Source organism: Astatotilapia calliptera, chromosome 18 (genome assembly GCF_964374335.1).
Source record: "Astatotilapia calliptera chromosome 18, fAstCal68.1, whole genome shotgun sequence".
Taxonomy (NCBI): domain Eukaryota; kingdom Metazoa; phylum Chordata; class Actinopteri; order Cichliformes; family Cichlidae; genus Astatotilapia; species Astatotilapia calliptera.
In genome coordinates, this window is record NC_137439.1 from 25,698,848 (window position 1) to 25,705,241 (window position 6,394).

A 6,394-nucleotide genomic window follows, 5' to 3' on the forward strand; every position below is an offset into this window, starting at 1 on the left:
AAAATCAACACCTCACAATGGATCAGGCAGAAATAAGAATATTAGATTAGTTATAACATCTTACAAATAGTATGAAATGATCAATAGAATGAACATGATGCCAGGTATCATTCACAAATTAGTACAACTGCTACGGTACAGTCGATTACATCAACTACTCAAGAATAAGTGCCGAATATCGAGACCAATGCAAACATAAGTCAGGTGATACATGGGGACAGGGCTGGACTGGTGATCTGGCATTTGCCTGGTGGGCCGATGCACTTTTAGGACCATTGATCAATTGAAGGGCCACTATGCGCTGGCCTTGTATGCACTGATAATAGCCCATTCGTTCATTTTCATTACTGGCACTGGATTGGCCAATCAAATCTCTTAACGAGCTGGCCCCTCCCCTACCTTTACCGCACTCATGCACCTAATGGAACAGAGTAGAAGAGGTGGTTGATAAATATAGACAAACAACAGCAAAAAAGGTGGAGCTGAAAAGCAAAGAGATAAACTAAACTAAAAATAGATGCAGCAAAATGTTTCGAATGAACCTGCATTGATAGCTGTTGGGGCTGCAGCTGCTGCGCCGTCAACAGTACTACCAGAAACAACTAGAAACAGGCCCTGCAGTCACAGGAGGCTGCTGTTGTTACAGTTAGCTGCAAGGAAGAGATGGGGGTAGGATAATAGATGGAGTGATATCATAAGGAAGAGAGGGGATTTAGGTAAAACGAATGGCTACTTTGACCATGAGCCACTGCTAATAGCTAAAATGTAGCTTTTAATGCTGCAGTGAGACGGTCCAGTGTCCATGGGAACATAATTTTGGCACATATTTAACCTCATACATTTGGAGACGAATAAGGAGAAGTGCAATCCTGAGTCATCTTAAACACTACAGTATGTTTTACTCTAAAATTGATGATTTAGAAAGACAGATGTAGCCACTATGATGCCACCTAACTGGTTTTGAACTTCACATTTTTGACCACCAACGTGATGCTTTTTAGAGCTCGAAGTTTTTAGTCGTGACTCATCAGCCAACGCGCTCCTGCATGGTTAGCGATATACGTCCATGAACTGCATGGGTGCAATGCACACACACACAAACACACATATCAGCTATTAGTGCTAAGACTGATAAGATATTAGAATTTTACCCCCCAAAACTGAAGCACAACCCAACGAGCTACAACATTAGTCGCTCAGTGAAGCGATCTATTTTAATGGATGTGGTGGAGCACACCAGTCGATTCCCGCTGCCTGTGTTCTGTCGGTCAATGCAGCCACGCCCACTAAATCAATAATCCAGGTGGAGGAGTTAAAAAGAAGAATAAAAGAAAGAAAATCACCGCACTCATAGTTGTTATGAAGGGGAAGCTATCCATGGAGATCTACGCTGTAAAAATGCTTTTAATGGTTAAAAGTTGGACATTTTAACATGGGAGTCTATTGGGAGTGACTCTTTTTTAGGAGACAGCCTCAAGCTTTGGGTTTATTTTTCAGTTCTTGTCTCTTGGTCTGGATAAAAGCATCAGCCCACTGAATCAAATATGAAAAGCTTAATGTCCAACCAGATGATGTAGATACAAGTGGCAGATTCCAGCGTACAGTTACTTGCAGTGACCTCCAAGATCAGTGGCACCGGCTTGTTCTGTGATTAGTAGATTGACATCGTTCCCCCCACTGACCCTGTTGCAAAGACTACAAAGCTTTGTGTTGTTACTGAGAGGAATATTGCTGACTGAAAGCTGCTTCTGAGCCCTCACAGGTCCTTGAGCTCTCTGAAGTTCACTCTTGTTTTACCTTCAGTTTCTCTCACCTTTTTTGGCACACCGACAATGGATTTCTTTTTTTTTTTTCCAGGCAGTGTTTCCACGGGTACCCCAGTTGTTTTGCTGTCCACGGTTTCAGCTACCTGGGGAAAGATATAAATGGCTGCTGGGCAAAACAGAAGCGCTTTCCTCTTCCTGTTCAGGTAGCACAATAAAGCCTTCACTATCTCAGGAGACTTCAGTGCCCGTTAGAAAGACAAGTGAATAGTTAAAAGGAGGCTTATAGATGTTATTAATTTATAGCCACTACACCGTCGAGTGACATTTACTACATAAAGTTGAAGTTAAAATAGAAATCTTGCCTAGTTCCTAATCAGCATTTACCATTTATCAAGATGAATATAACAAGGTATTTAAAAAAATGTACACACCATGTGTCTACAGAGCTCCAAATGTTCACAATTTCTCAAAATCTTCACATATGAAAAGCATCTTTACCTCCTCCAACACATGTCTGTACGCACAGTCTGGCTTGTGTTGTCTCAGTTACTGTTTCTCCTTCTGATTGTTTATACCAAAACCAGCAGGAAAGTCTCCGCTTCTCCTGGCCTCCTAAAATCTGATTACAGAGTCTGTATTCCTGCCAATACTTTGATGACAGGAAGACAAGAAAACTCACAAGAAAACATGGTTTTTTTAGACTCTTATGGGGGGGGGGGGGGGGGAACAGACAGTGTCTGCTTTTGCAGCATTGTTGAGAGAAACTTGTAAGCTATCAACAGTTAGCATCAAGATGTCCTCCAGACTGGCCATCGCTGATATATTTCATTCAGTAAACTGAAAGAATAAACAGCAGGCGCTGCTACTGGACTGAATATCTGCCATAAATATTTCATTTTAAAGATGTGAATTAGTTTAATTGGGTTCACTGAGACAGATTTAACAGGTTTTCTGGGATATTACTAATTGGACTTTCCTTTAATAACAAAAAAATACATCATTAACTGTGAGCATGTCTTGCATTATGCTTTTTAACTTATTAGGACTGATTAGATTAGTTAGTTGACCTATACACGCACACATCTGTACGATGATTTTTAAAGAGATGGCTCTTTTAAGACTACGGCGTCTGTGCAAAAGTCTCGAGCCGCTCCTCATTCCTCTGTGTTTCGCTAAAAGAATGTGAAAGAGGTGCAATAAATCTGTGCAAACATATAATATATAAAGAAAAACAGAGTTTGCCATTCCAACAAACTTGAGAGTCAATATTTGGTATCATCACCTTTATACTTCAACACAGCCTGAACTCTCTCAGGCAGCTTTCTTGTCATTTCTTCCAGTAGTCTTCAGGAATACTCCTCCAGGCTTCTTCAAGGACATTTAAAGCTCTTCTTTGGACGTTGGCTGCTTTTTGTTCTGTTCTCTGTGAAGATGATCTCACACTGCTTCAGTATTGTTGAGGTTTGGGTTTTGGGGAGGCCAATCTATGACTAGGTCTTGATGCATGTTCAATCATCCAGGTAAGTAAGTCCCAAAAGGTTGATTCTGTTCATCTGGACCAGATGTATTACATGGTCAATCAAAATTTTGATGGTACTTTTTTATGCATTGAATCATACCTGTTATTAACCCCTGTCTCTCTTCCACAGCAAGTCTTCTATCCTGTCTTCCTTCTCTCACCCCAACCGGTCACAGCAGATGGCCCCGCCCCTCCCTGAGCCTGGTTCTGCCGGAGGTTTCTTCCTGTTAAAAGAGAGTTTTTCCTTCCCACTGTCGCCGAAGTGCTTGCTCATAGGGGGTCATATGATTGTTGGGTTTTTCTCTGTATGTATTATTGTAGGGTCTACCTTATAATATAAAGCGCCTTGAGGCAACTGTTGTTGTGATTTGGTGCTATATAAATAAAATTGAATTGAATTGAATTTTATGTTCACAATTCCATGAGTTTCTCCAGCAGCACTGGCTGAAATGCAGATCCAAACCAGAAGCTTCTCAGTGTTTTACAGATTGCTGTAGACCAAGGATGGGGGAACTCCAGGCCTCAAGGGCCGGTGTCCTGCAGGTTTTAGATGTGTCCTTGATCGAACATAGATCATTTAAATGACTAAATTATGTCCTCAACAGGTCTTGAAGTTCTCCAGAGGTCTGGTAATGAACTAATCATTTCATTCAGGTGTGCTGACCCAGGATGGTATCTAAAGCCTGCAGGACACCAGCCCTTGAGGCCTGGAGTTCCCCACCCCTGCTTTAGACACTCGCTGTTGTACTGTTTCTTGACCTCCATCATACATGTTGACAATGCAGTCCACTATTTCTGTAATTTGGCATACCTCAGCGTTTTCTCTTTGCTTTCCTTCTTAAAGAACATCTTCTTGACAGCCACTATGACTTTCAGAGACTTTTTATGAGCTCTAGATGTTGTTTTAGGACACACTGCACACCACGCAGAGGTATAGGAGTTTTCATCTCTTTGAGAATCACCTTGTTGGTGCAAAAATGCCATTTTATGCCCGTCAAACTGTGCTGTCTTTGGCATTTCTCATAGATTCAACAAAACAAATGGGAACAAATGATGTCTTTTTACAACAGGCTGCTAAGAAAGCACCTAAAGATACCATTTAAAACGGGTTCTTTGCCAAGTGTGTACATAAAACTGGTTCAAACTTTTAGTTAGGTGCCTTTTTATGCTTGGATGAGTGATAGGTCAGAGTTAAATGGGTTAAAAAATATCGAAACATTCCTCTTAACATGGTCAGGCAGAAGGAGTGCACTGAAAATGAGTGAAAAAGCAGCCAATGTCCAAATAATAACATTGAAAGACCTTCAGGCATCCTGGAGAACTACTGCTCAAGACAAGAAAGTCTGGCTCCTTGGCAGGAAAATATGGAGAAATGAATGGTGGCTCAAAACGTCTTGAACAGGTCGTATTGTTGGTATTTTCTTCCTGGTCCAAAGTGTATGCTGTAATAATATATTTGCTTGTTGGTTTGTGCCTCTAAAGGGACACATAAGGCTATGTAGTGCATGATCACAACAAACAGAAGACTGAAAAATACCAAGCAGCTGTGGCACAAATGCAAAGATCATCATGATTAGTCTGCGTGAACATGACGACATCTGCCAGCCTAAAACGTATAGCCCACTGTCAAGTGAAAACAAACATGCACTACATGCTAGAGCGAAGCAGGAGCTGATTTAAATAATTTCCAGGGATTTGTGTAAAAACATGAATCCTGCCCCTGTGGATTCCCAAGAAGAAGAAGGACAAATTTATTGTATTTTACTCTTTCCACTTTGCCTTCTGGCTGTATAGTTTATTTTTTAAGGGTGGGAAATTTACATATTCATTAGCATAGTGAAAAGCTCATTTACATGTTTTAGTGAAGTCTGCTTTTGAGTTTGTTGTGCTCGTTCATTTATCCGCAGCGCCCGAGTCAGTCTGGCTGAGATTCGGGAATCGCATTTACAGTCGGACACTCCTTCACAGAGGAAAAAAAATTGTGCAAATGATGCAGCAAAACAATCTCTGCGCGTGTTATGAAATGCTCAATGCAATACCACGCTTTATTGCAATATAAAGGGCTAAACATTTGGGATTAAATCATCCACTAGAGTGGTAGTGAAAAATGAAGCCTTTCTTTCTTTCTTTCTTTCTTTCTTTCTTTAGCGCTTCGTCAAGACTTGCAGGACAAGGTGTTGTTTAGCAAAGAACAAATCCTGAAGTCCCTCTTCTTCATGCTTTTCTCTCGACTTTTCATTATCCTTACAAATCTCCCAGTGTGCTAACAAGCCGCTACGCTCAGTGAGTGAACAGACGGAGCTCAGGGGGGGAGAAGAGGATCAGAGAGACTTGGAGCTCTTGGGTTGGTGTGTGCTTAGAGATTCACATCTTTTTTTTTTCCTTTTTCTCCCCCCACACATACAGCTGGGGCTCAATTAGTGTCCATTTTTGCTAATTAAGTACACTCCGTCTGAATCAGTGGTGCAAAAACGTTGTTTGTCAAATCATAGGCTGTATCCGGCTTGCTGCCCCTGAGGCAGGCTGGAGGCCCTTATACTGTACATTGCTCTTTCTCTTCTTCTTGTTTTTTCTTTTTTATCTGTCTTCATGTGTTCAGAGAAGAAGAGAAGAAATGAAGAATTCCCCGCGGTTTTCCAGAGCTGGTACATACACATATACATGTACCGGCCTTGTTGACACAAACTCAAACTTAGTAAGTTTAAAAGGAAAAAAAATTAGGTGAAAGGAAAAAGCGTTGATGTTTAATTTGTCTCTTTACCTGATCCCGTTTAAACTAGAAGCCGAACATCCGTTTCCACGTGACGTTCGTTACCGTGGCAGCGTGCTAAAGCCCAGCTAAAGGCATGGCAGCGGAGTTATGTGCATATTTTCCTAACAATGAGAGGCAGAGTAAGCTCGGCACAGCAGATAAATCCTAAAGGACTTGAAGAAGAGACCCACAGTCACAGGCATTTACAGTGTGAAAATACCCTCACTAGTGTCTGAAGTTAACACTTTGTAGTATGATATGTGTTAAATTGCTCTCACAGAGAGAACTGGGTCCAAGACTGTCAATCTCTACACACCATCTGCGTATGGTATTAATTTCCCAGACAAGACGACGGTC

General features: G+C 41.3%; 1 long non-coding RNA gene across 1 annotated transcript; it reads left to right on the plus strand.

Annotated features, from left to right (window-relative positions):
* Positions 1–1,833: 1,833 nt before the first annotated feature.
* On the plus strand, positions 1,834–3,688 carry LOC145421665 (uncharacterized). The gene is made up of 2 exons (XR_013903020.1): positions 1,834–1,969; positions 3,107–3,688. It is a non-coding gene; the product is annotated as an uncharacterized LOC145421665 (long non-coding RNA).
* Positions 3,689–6,394: the final 2,706 nt, after the last annotated feature.